Here is a 23378-nt window from a genome sequence, read left to right on the forward strand (position 1 = left end):
ATAACTTTTTCCAGGCTATTGATGGAAGTTCTGTGTTTCACAGGATGGAGCACACATCTCTAAAACCCCACTGGAGATCTACTTGTAAATTGTTGGGCTTCATCCCTGAAACAAAAGCAGCAGCACAGGCTTATTCACTTCTGTTATGTGCATTCTAAAAAACTGGCTTGGAAATCAAGTTTTTTTTTTTTTTTTTTTTTTTTTTTTTTTTTTTTTCCCAAATTAGCAGAATTTGGGGAAAACGCGTATTTAAATTGCATTGGGGTATCGGGTGTAAATTACATCCTGCAAGGCAAGGACAGAACCCTGCAGAAAGACCATTGGAGGGTAAATTCCTGCAACTGGAAGACATGGTAGGTGCAGGATTTGTTCTCTGGTAATATGGCAGGAAGTCTCCCAGCTGAAGGAAGAGGTTTAATTGGGAATCAGAGATTGATTTCACAGCCTGATCTTCTGACAACACTAAAGAGTGACCAGTCATGCACTGGGCCAGATGCTGTTGGCATGAGTTTGGTCTCTATTACCAGGAATTCATTGTGTGAAGCTGGATCTTTTTTCTCTGGAAAAATATGCTAATTTGAATTTCCTTATCCTAATTAACTGCCAAAAGTAATTGCTTAAAATCAACTTCATTTTTTTTACTGGAAATTGTACTGAAAATACTCCAGAAATAATTTTGAAAAGTTGAGGTGAAGAGTGGTAGTTTGTCTATGTTTGCAAACACGACCCCAATAAAGGGGAAGGGTGTTCTTTGTTGAGTAGTAAATGTGCTGGGGAGACAAATGCATTTTTTTCTGTCTTTTGTCTCAGCAGAGAAAGACTGTGAATGTTCAAGAGCTATGGTCTGACACGGCAGTTCTGTTTCTCCTTTGTTCTTTCCCTGCTTAGGGAGGTGGGGCGGGGAAAATTTGAAAACTACTGCAATGTTTTGATATTTTAATAAACAATCCAGGAAATTGAAAGTTTTCATTATGACAGTTTCAAGATGAAATGTTTTAACTCCCATATCAAAACTAATTTTTCAACTTGAAGCATCTTTTTAAGAGGCAAAAAGCAATCTCTTGTGGAGATGGCTGGTCTTTATCCTGGGTGATGTCCGGCTGGCAATGGCTGAGCTACTTTCCCTGCACTCATAATCTGAAGTTACATGTGCTCCATGCAGAAATACAAGACTTCTGGTTTTGGATTGTGATCAATTTTTTTTCATAATCACCTAACAGGAGTAAGGTGAAGACAGGAAAATTATACAGGGTTAAAAAGTATCAGAATTAACCCTTCTGGAGATCACTACCACATAGGACACATTCCTCTAAGTGAGAGGGATGGGAGGACTTGGGCCTCACTCTGTGCTCATCACCAGATCTCAGGCAGTCCCAATTTAGAGCAAATCTGCCTGCTGATGGTTCTCAATCGTGAGATGTGAAGCGAACCTATGCATACTATACCTATCAATTTTTATCCATCTCTAAGTAAAGGTCCTTTAAGCTCTTTTTCTCAAAATGCCCCCCCCCCTTTTTTTTTTGTAATTAACAGTGAAAGGTTGAGACTGTGGGTTGCGATGTGTGTAGAACTAGATACACAAGAGCAATACAGCATGTGAACATCTATTAAAATAGAAAATTTACCCACAGAAAATACGTTTTACAGCTAGAGGGTAAATATTTGTTATGGGAGCACTGAAGTGATTTTTACTAGGCCAGTATTTTGAGCTGGTAAACGATTATCACCCATTCAAATGGCACCAATAGATCAAAGACTGAAATAGCTAATGCCATGCTAGGATATCATTTTACAGCCCTATAAATTTCAAATATATTATTAGGGCAGAAAGTATAAGCATATTGAATGTTTTTCATTCTATGGTAAGGAACAGAAATAGTTGGAAAATAGTTTTCTCATAAACATGGAAAATGGACCAGGCTACTCCCAGAATAGTTAAAATGAAGTGCACAGGGTATGGCAAAGATAATAATATGGCAAAGGTAATAAATTGTGGGAATGTGTTTTTAGTATATTTTTGTATGTAATAAAACTTCATTTCTTTTGCGAGCATGTATTTACAGTTTTTTTTTTTTTTTTTTTCCTACTGTTACCTTGCTTGTAATAAATTTTGCACCATACTGTGCAAAGTAAGCAATACAAAATCCAATGATCGGACTTGCAGTACAAATGAAGTAATAATAACTTCCTACAGCTGCAGCGAGCAGTGGGCTACCCTCGTCTGCGTCTGGGCTCTGGTCGAGCCCCAAGAAGCTCCAAGCAGAGCTGACATGAGAATGAACTTGTTCCAAAACCTGCTACTCAGGATGCTGAAGAGCAACTTACTCAGCTTGGTTCAAAGTGTCTCATGCTGTGCCTGGGACCTGACTTGCCTTCGATTTGGTGTCCCGTGCTGCCTCCTCCGTCCCTCGCCCGTGCCCGGGGACTGGCCGTGTTGCTCAGGGTGCCACGTTGCTGCTCTGGAGTTGGCATAGCCTCTGCTCCTTCCTGGGCTGCCTCCTACTGACAAAAAACCTGTACGTAACAGTGATGAAGAGGGACAGCTCTCCACAGCGGTGTGTTGACTGCCATGGTGTTTAGTCGAGATTATTCTTCTGGCTACGTGCTTGTTCCTTGGCCTACAACTGGGTTTTTGGAGAGTCCCCCAGCTGTGAAAAGCAAGGTGTTCTGTGTGTGGGCTCTGTACCTTTGAGTGCAATTACCTGTGTGGAAAAGCTGGGATGAAGATTTGGACGTACCGAGGTGTTACCTCTTAAGACTGAACCCCCTCTCATGCTGGAAGGCTGAGTAGTGTGGATGCTGCTGGCAGCAGTTGCCTTGGTGAGGACTGGGGGCAAAAATGAAACACTTTTTTTTCCCCTTCCCATTAAAGCCCTTAAAGCAGTCACTGCCTTTTTTGAAGGATGCCTTCTGTCCTTACATATTGCTTAAAATTTAAGTTAGTGAAGGAGCCTGAGCACTGTTACCTGTGCTGGCGGTGTTGTGTTCGCGGGCTTGGTAACTGGTGGGTCGTTTTCTAGTCTCGCAGAAATGGCTGTATCCACTTGCCGTCCTCCTCCTCTGCTTTCTCTTCAGTTAAACCAATGAAGTTTCTTAATGTATGTGGAAAAATGAATCCTGATGAGTTAAATTGATTAATTTTATTTATGATTACGTTCACTGCGTGATCAATCCTGTGTTTGTTAAGGTGCTTTTTGCAATTTCTTACCTATTTTCAAGGAATTGGTAACACTTACCTCTGCCAAAGTGAAGTGTTGAGACAGGCTTTTCTTGCTAAAATGTGTCTGGTTTAATCCAAGTCATCTTTTTAGAGCTCCCTGATCCTCACACACCAGGTCATGGCTAGGTTGCAGCATCTAGGGAAAAGAAAGCTGCAAGAAGAAACAGGTGAGCTGAACTGGCTCTGTAGGACGTCTGCTCCCTGACACGTCCTACAGTCAATCTGCTCCAGACCCAAGCTAGCCAGGCCAAACCAGCGCACACATTGCCCCACGTACCCCCCTCACCTGTCGTGAGCTGTAATTTCACTGCCCCAGGAGGGGACGTGCCAAGCACTGTGGGCCCTGAAGCTCCTGGCACTGGGTGGGGGCCAGCCACGGGGGTAGGCCGGGAAGTTCAAGCTCACTTTCAGGAGGAGAAAGCGCTCATGGAAGCACCCTTTCTTCTTTGTCTTCTGTCTTTTCCCTTCTTGTGTGTTCCTTGCTCCCATGTGGGAAATTGTTGGGTGCCTATGGTGAGTGGGAGTGGAGGGTTTGCTGTGGGGACAGCGCTTGTGGAGGGTGTGTTGGGAAGCTGTGACAAAGCTGCGTTGTTCAGACTTTCAAGTGTAACCTTTGAAAGTTTCCATGGGGACTTACTGCTGGTCTTTGTACTTCAATAACTACATGTCTGTTCTGTGGATGCCCTAAACTTTGTCTATAATAAGACAATTAATTCTTTTGGTATTTTGTGTTTTACAAGACTATTATAACTTTGCTTTTCTCATGAGTCATGGGAATGGCAATTGGTAACCCACTAATATTGCTGCCCACAAGGGTTTGTAATTTTAGAAGTAATCACTTTGTGGCTGATGTAAATTTTGTAATGAGAAATACTAGATTTATGACTGCAGGATTTCTCACAGACTGTTTTATTGCTTAGAGGAATTGCTTTCTCTGTTGGGAAAATCCATCATTAGATGTCTGCCTGAAATGTTTTGTGGAACGTTTATGCTTGGAGAATGCTAATGCAATCATTGAAACAATAATGATGATTTGAGATAGTATAATTGTTCCCCTTTACTTCACTCCAGACACTGAATGAACTGCCAGTCAAGTTAGATGCAGGTTCATAAGGGGACTTTATGGCCAGAACGTGAACAATTGCTATGTCTGGTCTTTGGGTTCTTGGTCGACCTCACAGATTCATTCCTTGTTCCTGAAATAGGCACCTGGTTTCTGCACGTAGAGTCTGAGAAGAGTTGCTTGAAAGAGTGCAAGATATAATGCTTCTGCCACTGTGATAATAACCGATTTTGAAGACAAACTTTACTACTGTGTTTTTATGTGGAACTTATAGAAAAAATGTTTTAAGCACACCTGTGGGGCTGACTGCCTTAAGCAAGATGTAGGAGGGAGAAGATCCTAATGCGGGATAGGCCTTGGAAAGATGCCAATTTCTCAGACCTCCTGAGGTTGAAATGTTTCTGGGCACATCTGCTGTATGTGGAAATGCTGGGGTCTACTTACCTTTTGTGATGAAATTTTTGGCATCTTGGGTTAGTTGGTGTGTGTTTTGAGGCCTAGAGTTATGGCTTGAAATAAGAAATATGGGTACCTAATGCATTCATTAGGTACACATCCATTGTGTATGTGTGTGGCTTACTATGGCATGTGCTTTCCAGTGATTTTGAACAAGTTTCTGCTGCCTGATGATGCTGGGTTGTGGGCCCAGCTTGGAGACATTGGAGATCCTCACACTGGCTCCAAGCAAGAGGTAAGTCAGCACGGCAGAACAGTACTTGTTTTACTCAACCCTTCCTATTAATCCCATGTAACGATGTACTAGTGTGTTGGCCTGAGAGTATTAGATGATAACTGTCTGAACACTACGGTTACTGCAGCTAAAAACAAAATTGTTCTGTATGTTTTTTTTTTTTTCCTTCTGTTTATTTTCTTTTTATTATTTTATTTTCTTTTTATTCTTCTGTTTATTTTCTTTTTTCACTGAGAGCCCGGTATGTATATGCTTTTGCATTTAAGTGAAGATAACTTAGGATTTGTATTTTAATTTAATATAAATATATCAGCTCAGTGCCAATAGCGTATCTCAGCAGAGAAAATTGCTGCAGTCAGCAAGGTCTTTCCTTCATGGTTCTATGTCTATAAAAAGAAACATAATGAGAGTGCGATCTTAGAAACATCATGCTTTGAAGCATCAACATATAACCTCTGGTGCTGGAATTTCTCTAAAATGTTTTTCCTACATGTACTGCAGTGATGCTCCTCTAATCATCTACCTAGTCCTTTTGCGTGCTGCCATATCTAGTTTTGGACCAATACCTGCTCTGAAATACAGGGCTGAAGCCCTTGTGTCACTTCTCTGCTTCCATCAAGTTGCATTGTTGTGTGGATTAACATTTCTTTTCCTACCTCCTGTGTGCAACAGGTGTATGTGGAAACGTGTTACTGCAGAATCACCTGTGTGATGTATTGGAGTTTTAAATCTTTATCTGATTTGGCATATTTTTGCTTTTTAATGTAATTCATTTCTGTGCTGCTGATCCTATTCTTTATTGAAACAGCACATTTCTGCATGATTCAAGTTCATTTCTGGAAACCAGTTTCAATAACTTTCATTTATTTAAACTATTAAAATAGTTGAAACTATGGAGAACAGTACTACTCTCGCTTCCTATTCAAATTGCTGCTCTAGCCATTGAAATAAGCTTGAAATAAAGTATCTTGAGTTCTGCTTGACCTGATTCAATGTAACTGTTAAAAAGTAGAATTATGGAAAAGATAAAGTCAGATGCATTCCCTATTTGGCTCAAGCTATTGAAAGGGAATGGTGTGAGTTTGCACAGCTATTAATATGTTATTAATCCTGGATATATTATATATTGCTTTTAAGTCTTATCTGAAGGACTGGATATTCTTTTGTAATGTGTTCTTTTCCTTTTTCTATCCTCTGACATTTGGTAGATGAGCTATTGCTCAATATGTAAAGTCTAAATGGCTGCTCTTATTCGATCAAGTACTGTGTTATTGAATGTGTTACAAAGCAGCTATATCCTCTGCACATTAAGTTTTGAGCCTGGTGCTTATTACAGAATCCAGACTTTTCAGATGCTAAATATGTACTATATTTTGCAAGCTAAAAATTGCAGACTGCTGACAGTTTTGGGCTGCTGAGACTGTAAATGACTCTTATGTCCATCCTTCTCTCTCTCCTATCCATACGGTTTCCAACGTTGGGCCCCATTTCTTTGCGATGCTAAATATTGCCATGACTCCACATGGCTAGAAAGCAGTGATGCCATTACATTCCTGGTTTTCTGAACTGGGGCTCTTTTATTTTGACTGTTGTGGAATATCTTTGCAGAATATATATATATATATATATAGTTCTTAATGTGGTGATGGCTTATTTTGTCTCTTATCTGCTGTAGAAGCCTTCCCTTATTTTTAATTTGCTAAGGTGTGCTTGACCTTCATGTTGCTTAAGATTAGATACACCTGCCTTTCTCTGTAGGTAGGTTTTCAGGTACATGGAGGGCAATTCCTAAATCATCTACATGAGCAATAATTTCTGAGGCAGATATACTGTGTTCATCAGTGAGACTGAATGCTTTCAATTTAGAGAAAGAAAAAAATAAAAATGCTCCTACTAGGAACAGTGTCAAATCTCATCTAATCTAAATGGTACATTAAAAAACTTGTATGTCTCCTAAAGTTCTTGTCTACAAATGAAAATAGAGAGGCTCCCTTTGATGTTGTGCAGATGCTCTCTCCCAGAGGCAAGGATTGAAAAGGCTCACTTGTTTCACAAGGGTTGTGGAGGCGGGAAGGCCACCGGTGAGCTTCAGCCTTATGCTTCCTCTTGGCAGTGGCAGCTGCTGGCTCTGCGGGAGCCAAAGCATGAGTTTGGGCAGGAGAAAGGCTTTATCCATCTCAGAAGAGCCCTTGGGACAGTCTCCTGGTGTCACTTTCAAGGTAAAAGCTAAATCAGTTAAGATTGTTTTTATTCCCCAAACCAAGAGCACTTTTCTATCTGCTCTTCTTCTCAGGACAGATGGCACGTGTGCGTGCATAAGGCTCTGGAACAGCACTGCTGATCTGAGGAAAGTGCAGAAAGCCAAACTGAGCTCACACTGATGCTCAGAAAAGGTGAGCTGCTCCATAGCTGTTATTGCTCACTTTTTAGAAGACGTTCAGAACAGTTTGACTCTGTGGCCCAGTGCCATATCTTGTGGGGATGCCTGAGTTAGCTCAGCAAGGGTTGCTTTCACTGTTGTAATTTTCATTCTTTTTAGTGTTATACTATGCTTACATCAATACATGGTACTTCTCCTCATATCATCATATGAAATATTTGGCTTCAAAATATAAGTTCTTTTAAAAACTAGCTCCTGTATGAGAGAGGTGAGATGGTCAGAAGCATTCCTTCTGCACTACCCCCAAACCAAACATCCTGTGAAGGGTAGGGAAGCTGCCCTCCAGCATGCTGTGCTCTGAGGGTTATGGCATTTGCACAGAGAGCGTGCCGTATTAAATGCATCCCTGAATCAGTGTATTCAGGTCCCTCTTGAACCATCCTGGCACTACTTTCTGTGAGGGGCTGTCGGGTGGTGTGTGTGAAGGAGGGAAAACCAAGCAACAGTCTTGTCACTTCTGTTGCTTAATCCAAAATGATGACCATTACTAAACAGTGGGCACTGAGTATTGAAAAGATGCATCACACTCAGCTGCAGTATCTCCTTGCCTCCATGTAACTATGTAGTTGAAGACTGTTTGTTCATTTCTACTCAAGATAATTTTGCAAGATTTTGCGCAGAAACCAAAGAATTAAATCCTCCTATCTGCTCTTCGGAATATTTGCACCCTGCCCCGCCCCTTCCTTTTAATTTATTTTCTTTCTGAGTTACACATTTGCGTTGACAGGTTGCTGATGAGAACTTTATTTCCGTGGTCTAGTCAAAGTGAGATAATTAAAAATATCTACTCCTGCTATTCTGCATCCAGTTCAGCAAAACACTGGCAGCAGAGGCAATGCCTAATACTTCACCCAATCCAGTGTTCAGCTTGCCATTCATCAAGGTTGCTAATAATCAGGGAGCTCACTTGTAGAAGGAGGAAGGTATTGATTGTCGTTAAAATGAGGGATTGTGTCTCAAGAAATCTGGGTTTTACTCCTCACTGTCACAGCACCTCAATGGCTTTGGATGAATAAAATTATTTCTAGGCTGCATCTGATGCATGACGTGTAATAGAGCCCTAGGCTGTTTAAGTAGATGAGTCTTCTGAAATAAGGAACATTAAAAAAACGTTAGTGGGGTGCTTCCCTCCCACTCCCTCCCAACAAAACCAAACGTTTACTTAAACAGCAGTGCAGACACTAGTAACAGATGTGAATGCTGGGATTATTTGTAGGAAGAGGTCAGGAGCTTTCATTTTCCTTTTCACTTTCATTTTCTTAAAAATGTTTAAAATGTGAACATCATACAAATTATATTGTTTAAAAAAAGTTTATCAAGAACAGTTGTCACTTCTTTATTTCTATTTGCGTAGGTTATTCTTCATAAAATAGGCTGCAAATCTACCTATGTGAAATTTCCTGAGAAAGCAGGACAGATATAAATTCACCATTAGGTTGTTGCTTTTCCATCAACTTTGGTGGCTTCTGCATATGTGGGGAAAAACAGTTGTTTAAGCTACATTTCACTTTATATACCAACATGAAATCACTACAGATAAGCACGTTACAATGCTAAATTTGCACGTTATTTCATCTGGAAGCTGGTTGAAAATTATGATAATAATTATATATAAACACACAAAAGGATGATTTAAAATAATAATAAAGACTAATTATTTTACTTTATTTTATTTTTTTAACCATAGGATCAACATTTGTCTGGACACCATTAATGTCTCAAACCTCAGAGCATTGCTTATGGGTTTGGTTGCTATTTTGCTTTCCATGTCTTGTTACAGAGAGGACTTCAGCCACATGCCCGAGGTTGTGTGAGGATTGCAGAGCAGGTTTAGGGAAAGGAGATTTAGCCTCTTGGTCTAAGCCAGGCCATCCCTCCTCCTTTTGAGACTGTATAACTGAAAAGGAGCTGTATCTGCCTATTGGTTAAGATGTTTTCAGTAATCTTCACAACTGAAATGCATTCCTATTTTGCTATCAACCACCTCCGCCCTGTGCCAAGAGGATTTTGTTTTATTCATTGCTGCCCAGTGGGAGAGCAGGGTAATGTGGAGATGGGGTAGGGGCGAAGTGGGACATGAATTCACAGATTTGGCCTGAAGAAGTTGTGTTTCTTGATACACAGGTGCTAACACTTCCTGTCCTTTTTGCAACTTGCTCGTCTCCTCCTTTCCCACACTCTCCACCAGACTTACAAAGGAGGCTGGACAGTGGAAGTCTTTAGCATCTCAGCCACATTTCTCAAAGGCAGCGGTTGAAATGATCTGATACTGACTCTGTTTAAGGCTAAATTGTGCATATTTATCCTCGGCTGAAAAGGATCATTAGACTATGCCCTGTGCTCATATGAAATCAATAGTAACATGTGCAATGAGCCTGTCCTCTCTTTTATGACATTACGGAATCAAGTATTTTACTCATAAATAGGGCAAGATATGAGGCAGAGTGCATACTTCCTTGAGCTGGGAGACATGCACCATAAATCAGGATATGTGCGCATAATTACAAGATATCAGAACAAGTCCCAAGGGTATTTTTAGCATTGTAAAATGTTAGATAGACCTGCTTTCCCGCAGAACATTATCCTCCTCATTTCTCCACTCCTAGGTACCAGGCAGTTTTGTTGGCCGGATTACTTGACACAGGAGCAGCGTGATAAATTACAACTGCAAGAATACACCGTGTTTAATTGTACAATCAGAGTTTAAAACTTCTGATTAAATTGTGCACAGCTTCTGAACTAATTGTCTGAAAATGTCTTCAGGGCTGAACACCTAGCAAATATTTGGATCTGAAAATCAAAGGCCTGGCTCTTCTACTGGCGTGGAGTATTTTGGGCAGGTAGCCTGACCTGGGTGAATGAGTGGCTGAGGGAAACAAAGAATAAAGTCATTGCTGTGGTTGGATATCTGTATTCTTAAGAAGTGTTTGGACATTAGAAATTCAATTTTTGTACATGAAGTGTTCGGAAAGATTTGACAGGAGAGAGGAAGGACATGTTCTGAGTTTAAATACTCATCTTTATTTTTTGGTTAATTCATGTGTGAACATGAACTTGGTTGTAATCATACCTCATATGTTCTTAAGGCCATTTCCTTTCTGATCTCTGTTCTCAGGACAGCCTTGGCATCAGCATATTTTGGAGAGATGCCAGCGTTCTCCATGCACTTTGTCCTTGTGACGACACAGAGTGTTAGCTCTACCTTCTGGGCTGCCACTGTTGAGGATCAGCTTGATGAAAGCTGTAAGTGAATGCCCAGTGCTCAGGTTCACCAAGTGCCACAGGTTGTTTGACACAAGCAGCATCTTGGGCAAAGTTCTCATTTTGATGCTTGTAAAACAATGAAAAATAAACACAAAGGAGTGAAAGGGAGGGAGCTGAGTTGGATAGCAAGGTCCTATCAGTTTGTACTGGCTGCCTGGGTTGCCGTGCCTGAGAGGGAGGGTGGAAAACAAACCAACACTAATATGAAAAAGAGTGAGACCTACCTCAAATGTAGGGAGAGTTGTGCTGTTTTTCTTGTAAGGATCCATCTGTACAGCCCAGGAACATGTGTTCCCCATTGCTGTAGGTTTCGGGCTTAGGTGTGTAGTTTTTAGAGCATTTACATTATTTTTGTTCCTAAGAGTAGGTCTTAAAACCTGCACTTTAGGCAACACTGAAGCTTACATCAAAACAGAAGGGAGGGTTATTTATTTATTTATTTTGTCCTGCATTGCGTGGTGCTGAATTTCTATTAAAAAAACAACCAACCAACCAAGATCAAACAAACGACAACAAGAAAAAACCCAAGCAACCACCACCAACAAAAAATGCCGAACAGCCAGGCTCCCCTGCACCACAAACGTTAACAAATCCAGATACAGTTCTTCCTCGCTTGTTTAACGGTTATAAGCCCTGTGCATTTGCACAAAGCAAAGACAGGATTCTTAGAAGACCTTAACAGTAGTTATTCCATGCAATTTTTAAAGAGATTATCAGGCTTTCTTGAGTTCTCTTATGTGTCATTCCCATTTCAGTGTGCAAAGGAGCACCTTGGAGAGCAGGGCGCCTTCAGATCGGCACAGCCAGATGTGGTAGGAGGGGATGGGAGAGGCACTGAGCTGTCTTCTCTTTCTTTGGGGATGATAGGAGAGGGACAATTGAGATAATAGGTATAAAAAAAAATTGTTTAATTTCTCTCCAGAAGATAATCTATACAAAAATGCTGGCTTGCTCTTATAGTGAAACTCTCCACTGCTCCTGCAGCTCCTGTAATCTCAAGTTTCTAAGTATGAATTAGTTGTCATCCTTTTTTGTCATCTTATTGTTCTGAAGATGCAATTATAAATGCCTTTTAATGTGTTTATAAAGTTCAAAAGGAACAACATCTGCACTGATCTGATTATTTGAAAGCCTCTTACTCTGGTATACTTCTACCTTGTGGAGCAACTAGCCGTCATTTAGCTTGATTTAACCAACTTATTCATATCAATTAATTGCAGAATGAACCACAGGCAAGCTTCAGGTTTCTCACAAAGCTGTTTTCCTCATTTCCTCATTTACTGCAACAGAATGTATAATAGAATTTCCCAAATATTCTGAAAATATATCTATTTTAATTGAAAGTTTCATGATTTACTTCATTCTTGGCATTCTGTATTGTCCTCAAATCAGTTTTTAAATTTTTATTTGAGCTGTGTAGGGACATTCTCATGTTGTAAAATGGTGAGACTATTCACAATGCCTAAACATTTACACATACTGGTTAAATTGTGTGGCTGGAACCAGTAGTTCTATGGACGCTTAGTAGATATCTTTAAAGTTGATCACAAATTTAATAGATAAAAGTAAAGTCAACTTCATGATATGCTGTGTGCTGCTAGGGATGGCTGGGTGAATTTTATTTTATTTTATTTTATTTTATTTTATTTTATTTTATTTTATTTTTTTCTGGTTTTGTAAGCTATTTTTAACATACCATAAAATATTTTTAGATAAAAGGTGCTGCACAAACCAATGGGAATATTGGCAGCATGTGTTCCTAAAACAGACTTTGTCCACCATCTAAAAATAAGTGCAAAGAAAATACTTTGTGAAGGTATTAAACATTTAACAGCCTTAAAAATAGTTATTTTAATAAATGAGTAGCTCATTTCCCTAACCAAAGAGGCTTTATTTTGTTTTATGCAATGGTAATCTTCAGATTTTTTACGTATGCTGATAATAATATCAGAACACTTAACATTATGAAGAGAACTTTCCAACAAATCTGGTACTTGCAGTTCCTTTATGTGCAGAATTATTGTTTGTCCCATATCTGCCTTTTAATTTTATGGTCCCATCTAGGTGTAGTAGTGAGTTAAGTCATATTAAGCCCTACTGATTTTGAGATACGGTTTTCAGCAGCAGTTCAAGGTTTCTGGACTTCTCATAGTGTGGGTAGTCTTGCAGGGTTCCTAGAGTTTGAGTCCTGTGCATCTCAGAGGTATCTTATCTGTGAGCAGATGATACCAAAATGTTCGTATCACTGAGACTAATTCCTGGTTGCCTGAAGTATCTCACTTTGGCAGTGCAGATGTACTGGGTCTATCGAATCCATTTACCTGAGCAGGTCTGTTTTTCATGTATAGTTTAAATTTATGCTTAGAGTAATAAAATGTATGTATCGAAGGAAGATGGTATTTTTTTCAGTTTAATATTACTGTTATTTATTTCAAAGAATGTAATTCAGGCTGTTCTTAACAGGAAAATTGTAGCAGTGAGAAATTTTACATTAGTCCTAAAGTAGATGTTGAAAATAAGGGCAAGGGTTTTAAAGTTTTAATATGCATTTTGCAACAATCAGTATTTTCTATTTTGAGGGGATTAATGAAACTCTTTAAAGCTGCGGTTTGTGATGGCCTGCAGCATATTACTGAGGGCTCATTATCTTGTCAAAGCCTGTAAAATACAGACCCTGCAGGAGTGATGCTGATACTCAGTGCATTGGTGTGGAGTCAAGTCTTTTTGCATGGTGCTAGAAGGAAAAATGCTGCAATAAATACAGATGGAGAGGAAAATGCAGGACACTGTGAGACTCTACCAGCAGTGCTGGTTCTAAATTTGTTTTGGATAAATTAGATCTGTTGCTCTTCAGTTTTCCTCCTGAAAACTCTCTTGTGACTTTATTGTCAGCTGAAGTGTTTATTGACTGAGAAGTGCTTGCATTTTAGTGATGGATATGGCGATCCTGGTAAACACTTTGGGGCATTCGTGATGCAATATGCTGTGTAAGTGTTTGTGTCACTTTATGATGGAGTGGGCAGACACTTATTTAAATAAAAAGTAGAATAGAAAGCCCACAGTTTCTACAGCCATTAGTTTCATTAAAGCTAGTATAAAGATAAGAGTTAAATGATCTGTGGATATATACAAATGTCTTAAAGTAGAAAAGTAACACCGAATCCAATGCCATTATTGCTGGGACAAGTGCCAGTGTTCTCATTATTTTTAATGACTTCCAAACTGAGCCCTTAGTGACTGATGAGGTAAGCAATTTCAGATGGGAAACATGATATCCTCACTGCTGAAAGGTGCCAAGCACCCTCAGTTGTTAGGGAGCCTGGCCAAGCTCAGGATGCTCTGAGGCTACAGACAAACTGTAGGTTTAAGCCTGCCATGGCTGTATTTTAGGAAGGGGGAAGAATAAATATTGCATGGTGCAGTGCAGGAAAGCTGCATAGTGCAGCTCATGCAGTGATGAAATGTCTGTTTTGGAAGTTAAGATTATTGGGCTGATGATCCTGTGATAGCTGACAAACTCACAAATCTGTCAGATTTAAAGCAATACATTTATATATACATATTTAACGCAATAGATTAAATGGTGGAGCTCACTACCACGAGTGATACTTGGGAAGCCAGAAATATAAAGAGATTGCAAAGATATTAGATAAATTCATGGAAGATTGGTTGAGTGATGGCTATTAAAACTGACAGCTGACATGCGGCCCTCAGCTCAGGAAACCCATAAATCACCGGTTGCTCCAATCTGGTGAAATAAAGCAGAAGAAAGCTCCCGCTCTGCATTTCATCACGGTCCCTGGACCTCTGTTACTGACCACCATGGAGGCAGGTCATTGTGTCAGCCTCCCCATGGAGCCAGTGCTGCACGGCTGCTCCTTCGCCCAAAGATTATTTGCAGGGTCAAACTTAGAGGTGAGAAGTCGTTATCTTCTCATTTATATTTCAGCTGGGGACCTTGCACTTATCACTAATGTAGATCTCAGGCACCCTGGATGCAATCCCCCTCCTGACAGGGCAATGTCGTGGGGCTGGGCTGCAGGCTCAGGGAGGTGGGATGGGTGCCACGGCCCTGTGAGCGCTGCCGGTCCTGCGGGGCTTCGAGGGCTGGGAAACCCTGCGGGCTGCTGCCTGTCCTCCTGGTAACGTGGATTTTTAAGAGCACAGGTGGGAGGGATGAGAGATGCTGGGAGTGCTTGTAAAATATCCCATTTCATTTCAGTTTCTGGTCTGTGGTGGAAAAACTCCACCCAAACTGCTTTCTTGGGATGTAGATTTGAGCGTCTGCTTTGAAAGTGGGGCAGAAGAGTGTCTGTGTCCGTGTACAACCGGGCGTCTGTCAGAGATGAAGAAAATACCATTTCCCTGCAATCACAGGAGTAGTTTCTGCAGCTGGGACACATGCACAGGGAGTCACAGCTAGTGGAAATGTAGGTGAGCAGTCTGCTGTGTAAATTTTCACTACTCTCAAGTATAAGTTACTCTAGACACATAGAAATAGCCATAATTAAAATGCTCCCTCGAAGTAAATAATTAAATGAGGATTACAGTTATAAGTCACAAAGTGACACAGGTGACAGGCTTACCTAAAGTAGGACAATTAAACTGTAAATTAAAATTAAATTTCTCTGTGAAATTAGAATATTATGCAAGGTAATTATCTAAGAGTAATAGGTTAGGCCTGTATATTGCAAAAATAAATCCTTTTTGAGATCTCCAGAGAACAGATTTTTCTACTGTCATTCTGGTTGTGTTTTTATTTTTATTAAAACAAAACAACATTTCCTGATGGGAACAGGTCCGAGCAAAATTTTCAAGGTTCTTCAGGAAAAATAATATTTCAGAGAAGAAATTCGGTAAAGTAGCTTTTTTCCCCTTATCAAAGTATTTTCTATTTTTTTTCCTGTGGGAGTGTTTGCTGCTGGAGAGTTGCTCTCACACCTGGCCAGGGCTTGGTTTTCACCCTGTGCAATGCCAGCAGGAGGAAGCAGCATCTTTGAGACTTCTCCCTTTCTGTGCAAGCAAGGAACCGCTCTGTTATTGGCACCTCTGTGTGCACACAAGGGTTGTCTAGTATACAAATTGCTTAACTCATTATTTAACGTATTTTACATTTACTTATTTTTTCCAAGTACAATTGTGGGAATTAAAAGACAAGCTTTGTTTTATCCTGTTCTAAAATAATAGCTTTCTTCTCCAGGCAAGAAGTGACGATAGATCCTGGCAGTCCCTAGATCAAGGGGTTATGAGCTATGCAAAATGTTCTGTAAATGATAAAGAGCATATCTTTTTCAACTTTTTAAAGTGGATCAGTGTTGTAGGAAAATGTCAGTAGCACACAAGATTTTGGGTTTTATATTCTAGATTCAAAAGACCCTTTCTGAACAAAATGGGTTGATTTTTAGATATTTTTAAAAACTTTTATTTTCTAAGAAAACTCAGTTTGATAAACACTGGACATTTTTCAGTTTAAAGGGGGGAAAAAAGGAATATAGTTTCAAAACAGTGAATAAACCAAGACCCAGGAAGAAGTATACATTCTCTTTAGAAGGACTGTTTTTTTTAAAATTACATTTCTGGAGCTCTGAGGAAGACTTGGGAGGTTAGAACAGTTCTCGTGTTAACTTCAGGGCCATTACAGAAGTTTGGCTTTTTCAAGGCAGTAAGGCAGTATGCGTTATGGGCTGGAGTCAGAGTTACCATTGCGTGGTAGTGGCAAGGTTTAGCACATCCTAACTTGGCTCAGTAGCCCTTCATTATGTAAGTAGCGTAATTTAATTCACAGAATTATTTTTGTGAGTAAGAATATTCTGAATGCTTAAAGAGTCTCATCTTGTTCTATTAAATAATGAGAAATTCTGAAATAACACTAACAAAAAGCAAATAGTTTAATGAATCTGGCAATGCCTTTGATAATCTGGCTATGTGAATTGCATGAGCCTGCTAGATCAGAGTATTAAAACATCACAATATTTTTCATATTTTATCAGATCCTTTTATGCTGCAATTTTTAATCTCTTTTAATCTCTCCGTCTCCAGGAGGAGAGGTTTTTTAACCCCCTACCAGATTTATTAAGATGACGTACAAGAATCTAATTTTGACAGTTTTGTTACTCTCAATTCAGAGGAAAAAAAAAAAAAACGCAACACTTTATTTTTAATCTTTGAATATAAACTCCTAAAGCCTGGAACAGTTTACATCACTTTAGATACTGTACTCCATTTAGTAAAATATTTAGTGCTATTATGGTAGTGTAAACATTAGACCGCAATTAGCCTAGCACAGCACAGAGACTAATAGTTCTGCTGGAACACAGCGCTGGTGCACAATTGCCCTATTAAGATGGGAAGTCTTCAAGCACTGAGGTTATTAAAAAAAATTAATCACTGTTACAGTCTTGATTTTGTTAGATTGTAATAAAAACACCTTATTTATGGATATAACTACTACTGTGTCAAACTCTTAAAGAAGTGCTAAAAAAATCTTAATAGGGATTCTTCGGATTATGATTACTGTGGTCCTTTGCCTTATTGCAGCTGGGAACTCAGAACTTCATCTGTACTCTCCAGAAAGTCTTACTTGGGCTGGTGGTACTGAGGAGTGTTTTCAGGAATTAAATAGGACTGTTTTCACAGGTGTTTATGAGAGTAGAGATTTAAAGCATGTGAACAATGTTAAGTTACTGCTGTCTAAATATTCCTTTATCCAGATTACCCGAATGTATAGCCAATATATTCACAGAATTTCTAAGACAAGTGTAAATGAAAGGTGGGAGGGAATATTTTCTCTTTTTCTACGTTGTTTAGGTTTTAAAGCATTTAATAAGAGAGTTTGTACACACACCTTTTTCCAGCAACAGGGGAATAAAAAACATTTTAAAAATAAAAAGTAGTCTAAAAAAAAAATTAAAAACAAGATCAGGCACTTAGGAGTTGCATTAACGCTGGTAATAACACCTAAGTAGCAAAAAAGAAAACCAATTTCTTTTCAAATTGCTGGCATTCCTCTACACTTGTGCACACGAGTGTCAGTTGCATATCTGTTTATGCTTAAAATAGAGAAGCAAATGCAAAAACGACCGAACTAGTCAGCACTGAGCTAATTGTTGGGGACTGAAAGCTGCAGGTTTTTGAAGATAATTCTGTGACAATCCATACACTGAAAATTAAAGCAGAAAAAATCACTCTCAGCTGACACGTTTATTTTAGAAGCTCATAGAAAAAATTGGGATTAATTTCTGAGGCTGTAAAGAGGCTGAGTTTTGGGCTGATAGTTGTTTGTGTGTAGTTCAAAACTAAAACGAGTGGTGAGTTTTGCCTACGGTGACTCCTGAGTGGTCCCGGGCTTGGGCAGGTTCTGAAGGGGTGAAGAAGGCACAGCGGTGGCCTGGTCCGGGCTGGGTGCGTGACCAGCGAGGCTAAGACCCTGCGGGCACCGTGCCGTGGGAACCTGCCTCATGGAGGGGTCTGTGCAGAGTCAGAGAAGCGGGGACCCGAGGAAATATGGAGGCAGAGAGGTGGGCAGATTGAAGGAGTACGGCGAGCAGGAAAAAGAGGCCGTACGAGACACATGCAGAGACAGCAATGTTTCTCGTGCTGAGAGATTCCCATCACTTTTGTCATGAGTGGTGATGGAGAAAACTCCTACTTTTAATGGCTCTTGGGTGTAGTTAGACAGTGCTGACTGTGGTAGGTGGCTCCTTTTCTTTCTTAGTTTGGCTGGCTTGTCTCTCACATTGAAAAGTAGTCTTGTCAGTGAAAGTAAACTTACATTAAATACACATTGTTTAACTTGCCTTCTCCGAAATGCATGCAGAACATACAGAATGTAAACCGTCTGCATCTGCGATTAACCCCACACCTTACTGTATGACAAAATTATGTTCTTGATTGGTATTTAATAAGAATTTAAAAATGTGTGGGCATAACTATTAAAATGCTGTCTTAGTGAGAAAAGGATGCATTTACATCCGGAATTAACAAATACAACTCGGGGGTAGGAGGTATTGCTTTAGAGAAATGATAGGAGTTGGATAAGGTACTTGAAATTAGCACATTAAAATGCCTTTTATGTTATAAATTCTTTCAATTATCTGTCAGCTCGATAGTGGTATATAAGGAGCTAGTTTGTATGAGCTATGGCATACAAGGGAGCTGGACCCTATTTGAAGGATGCTCGGAGGTATCTGGTGTAACACAGAAATGAGCACAGACCTCTGTCGGGCAGGGTCGCCGCTCAGTCCCTGTGCCTGGGGCACAGCCCAGCAGCTGGCAGCATCCTCCCGTGGGCTCCGGCCCAGCTGACTGCTGTAGAGGACAACCCTGCGGCTGCTCACCTGCCCAAGTAACGCTACTTTATCAACGCCAGCAGGGGATTCTTGGTTCTGCACATCATGCGAAGTCAGGAAGAAAATTATAAGTGGAAGTATGGGATGGTGGCATTGGAAGGATCCACTACAAAGGGCTGGAAAAGCTTCAGCCTCTTCCTCCACGAATTCTATTTAAGAAATCCCAGGCAGAATTCATCAGTGAATGCAATACACAGATGTTAATGTTTTCCGTGTTTTTTTACAGGCAATTTGGTCATTATCCACCCCACACCTTGGCCTCTTATTTGGGATACTTTTAACAAAATTTACCTGTCCTTGTGCAATTACCTTTTACCTAGAGAATCTGGAAGAGCTCCTGTATAAAATACCGTAAGTTTTATATTAGCAAATGAATGGAAAGGAGCACGACTTAGGAAGTGATGGACTTGATTCAGAAAATACTTGAGGGTGCAACACAGGCTGCGTGGAATATCTGCTTAAACGTGTGCTCAGTGCTGATGTGCCCTTAGACAAGCCTGCAAAGAGACTGCAAAAGAAAGGCTAAAATGGATGAGCAAAGAAGAACAAACAGGGACAGCACACTAAGTCTACTGTCAGAAACTACATATGAACAGTATTTAATAACACATAGATACTGTTTTTATATGTTTCCCATATTATTTTCATCCTGATAAGTTGCCCCTGGTGGAACTGGCAATTTAACTGCATTTTTAAAAGGAAGTGCCCTATTTGATCATTGTGTTCTTTCTTTTCCTAAATATTTGGATTTTTCAAAATCATGGAGAATTCTAAACTGATGAGGGATACCGTTTTTACAACCCCATTTCCCTTTGGCTTTTTGCTCATGTCTGGTCCAGCCTTTTTAGGGCAAATCTGGTTCCTTTCCTCTACAATACCATAGCACTGATAACAACTTTATTTTAAGTTAAGTTTGGACTGAATCTGTACTTTGGCAAGTGGCTCTAGCTGTCTGTGCCTTGGCTTCTGCTGAATCCTCTGGCTGCTGTCCACAGTAGCTGTTGCTGGATTTTGGAGCTCTTCTCTTAACTGGCCTGTTACATTTTGCTGTCTAAAATGAAGCCTGGCTTTGAACACTCTGGCTTTCTGAAGCTTGATCTTTTGGAAATTGTGGCACTTTTACAGATTTGTATTCTTTTATTTTTGCCTGGTTTCTAGTGGAGCAGGGCAGCTACAACCTTGCTGTTTGCCCAGTGTCAGTGTCTCCAGGTCCCTCTAAATTACTGCTGGATGCCTTGCTGCGTTTCAAGCCCTGTTGATGTGGGACAGAGCCTCAAAGAAGCTGGCTACCCATGTGTGCTTTGCTGGTGTCTTGTACTCGCACAGCCCATCTTAGCTCTGCTTTTCTTGACTCCAGCCTGACGTTGATAGCTAGGATATATTTTTTAGGAACTTTAACTTTTTTTTTTTTTTTTTTTTTTTTCTCAAATACCAGCTGCCAGAAGCTCACATAGGTCTCGTGAAACAGGTGCAGTTTTTGAACCGATTTAAATGAAGAAGGGAGAGACATTTGGTAAATATTAATTGGCAGGCGTTCTGAGCAAGGACAGCAGACAAAATGGAAAACACATGAGTTTGAGAGTGCCTGACAAATGGGATTTTTTAAAAATGTTTTTAAGAAAGAGAAACATTTGATTCTGCTTCTGTGGAGCCCTTCGTGAGGCTGTATCCTTTTGCCTCATTAGGTGGACCAGCATGTTTTTTAACTGGCTGTGTAGCACCTCAGTCATGCTCTCTCTCTCTCATCAGCGTTGTTCTCATTCTTGGTTCCTTCTTGTGCTTTTTAATATTTGAAAGAAGTAAAAACATGGGAAATAAATGTGGGGATTTTTTTCCCCAAATAATGTATGTTGCACAAAGATTACCTGAGAATTACCGAATGTGAAATGTTATTTTTACTACCTGGTGCATTAGTACACATTTTTCAGTGTGATTTTTATTACTGGCTGTAACAGGATCTTTGACATGGGAAAGAAGAACTCCTTGTGCCCTGATGAGAAGGAGAAGGATTGCATCAGTCTCTTTCCCTTGTGGCTTTTCTTCATCTGCCGACTAAATCCTCCGGTATTTGTGTGCTCAGAGCTTCAGGCAGGGCACTTGAGCACAACGTGCCCGCTTTGGGGGACGGGAGGAGCAGCGTGCTGCTAACAAGCCTCCTTGAGGTGGAGAGCCCGGGAAGGAGCAGAGCCGCTCGTCTGCCTTTGCTTGTGCAGCTGGAGACCAAGGTAACCTGCACAGGGCTGCGGCAAGAGAGGCGCAGCAGTGACACATAGCTCTTGGAGTTCAAGAAAAACAATGAAAGACTTGCAGCTTTTCTGTATCTGCTCTGCATAATGGCCACTTTTTTTTTTTTTTTTTTTTTTTTTCAGTACCTGGATGCGGGGTCGTCCTGGGATTTAGTGAAGGACATGGAAAACAAGTGCATTTGCTCTACCTGCTTCCTGTGGGTAGCCTGAAAATGGAGCCAGTCGGAAAGAAATGCAGCTTTTTGGATCATTAAAAATCCATTTTCATTAAAAGCGAAGTATTGCAGTGACATACTTATTTATACATTCATTCCCTGTCTGTCTATGCCTTATAGACACAGTGAGAAGAGAGCCTTTTCATAACAGTTTTAAAGCCTAAATGAAAGAAAAGCATTCTATTTACCTTGAACTACTTGCATGGCATACGTCCCTCCCCCCCATATTGGATGGCAATTACGCTGTGTTCTTTCTTCACCAGCAGTTTCTTTTGTCCTATGTATCATTTGTTTTTTATCTGTATCTTCCACCTATCTATCTATTTCCTCTTTGTGCTTAGAGTTGGTTGCAAATTATATTTGTGATGCACGGAGCTTTCAATCTGACTGTCTTGATATTATTTTATGCAACCGTGACTACCGTAAAAATTGGCTTTACTGCCTCTTTTGTGTTATTGATTCAAGCCCATTTCAGAATTAACTTGTTTGGAATGATCTGGCAATGTTATATGCCCCAGGTTCTCTCAGTAAAAATTCATATCTCATAACTCAATGCAATAAAATGTTCAAATATATCTAAACACAGTTATATTTTGAATTCGGATGAAAACCTTATGGAGTCAATCAAATATACAGGGCATGTGCAAGTCTGTTGTTCTGGGCTTACAAGTAGAGTATGGCAGAGAAAAGTACTCTGAGACCAACTTTTTCCTAGAGGTCCGTCCCTTCCGTGTGCTGCTCGCAATGCCTAATCGCATCATTCATGCTTCCATCCTGAATTGGATGGGCGTAATTTTGGCATTTTGACTGTAGGACTGTATCTGTGATGTGAGATTATTGCCTTAATTCATTTAGGGATTTGATCTTTCAAATCTTAGCGTTACATTTGTCCTCGTGGTTAGGTGGAAATATTTGTGTGCTGACAGGCTGTAGGAACAGATCTACAGAAGTGAATCTCATTAATGGCTTGACTGGTCGATTTGCAACTTTCTGTTACAGAGAAAATTAAACAGGGAGATTTGTAATTGCAACATTCAGAACCCCAGATTTTATAAATCATTCACTGACATCAGATCCCAGTCCTGAATATCTTCAGCTGAACGAAAGAAAGAGTTATACCCTGGAAAGTCTATTTTTGAGTAGATTTCTGTTTGGATACACAAAACTGTGAAGTAGGCCCCATGATTTCAGCCTTGCTACTTAATACATCCACCCAGCCCACTCTGCCCAGACAGCACCTCCTGGGCTGCAGACTGCAGGCGTGGTGCTGTCGCCAGCAGCACTGAAGGGACCGCCTGTCCTTAGCAATGTGCAAGCAGCACAAGAGGGTGCTGGCGGCATGGCACCCAGCCCTGTGTTTTGTCCCGGTGGCGTTGTGTACATTGGGCACCCAGCATTGCCCTCCCTGTGGCGTGGTGTGCTGTGACGGCCGGGAGGAGAGGTGGCCACGCCAGGTCCGTGCCTGCCTGCGGCATCCTCGAGCCTGATGGGCTGGGTCACGGCCCCAAATGTACGGGGAGCTGCAGCCTGGGAGCAGATCGTTCTGTTGGCTGCTGGAGAAAAGCTGTATGCCAGCTGCCCTTTAAAATGTTCTGGCAGTCATGGGTGTGGAATATAAATTCTCCATTTCATTTCATAGTTCTTTTCCTCGGTGATCTCTTTTAGTTCTTTGCTAATCTTTTTATTGTCTTTCAGAATACAGACACTTTCTTGAGTGTTTATTAAATGCACAGAGAGGAAAAAACTACCCAGCGTGAGTACAAACAGATGCATGTGTATCCCGAGATGAGCGCATTATGGATAAAGAACTATTATCATTCTCCCTGCATTCACGTTTCCATCTACTTACGAGATATATCCGTGTGCCTTGTTAGCAATGATGTTATAGTGC

At 40.4% G+C, this 23378-nt stretch overlaps 1 protein-coding gene across 10 annotated transcripts in view; it reads left to right on the forward strand.

The window, feature by feature from the left end:
* Positions 1–23378, forward strand: part of LOC118170933 — a 183764-nt gene that overhangs the window by 70547 nt on the left and 89839 nt on the right. For 2 of the 10 annotated variants that reach the window (XR_004752942.1, XR_004752941.1), the window contains exons 2-5: positions 4883–4974; positions 7268–7367; positions 20982–21251; positions 21396–22062. The gene's annotated coding sequence lies outside the window, so the exon portion shown is untranslated. Of the gene's footprint in view, positions 1–4882; positions 4975–7267; positions 7368–9101; positions 11151–14439; positions 14594–20981; positions 21252–21395; positions 22063–23182; positions 23241–23378 lie in introns of those variants that run through there. The other 8 variants (XR_004752943.1, XR_004752949.1, XR_004752945.1 and 5 more) reach the window with 8 other exon arrangements.

The sequence above is a fragment of the Oxyura jamaicensis genome, chromosome 8, assembly GCF_011077185.1.
Source record: "Oxyura jamaicensis isolate SHBP4307 breed ruddy duck chromosome 8, BPBGC_Ojam_1.0, whole genome shotgun sequence".
NCBI lineage: Eukaryota > Metazoa > Chordata > Aves > Anseriformes > Anatidae > Oxyura > Oxyura jamaicensis.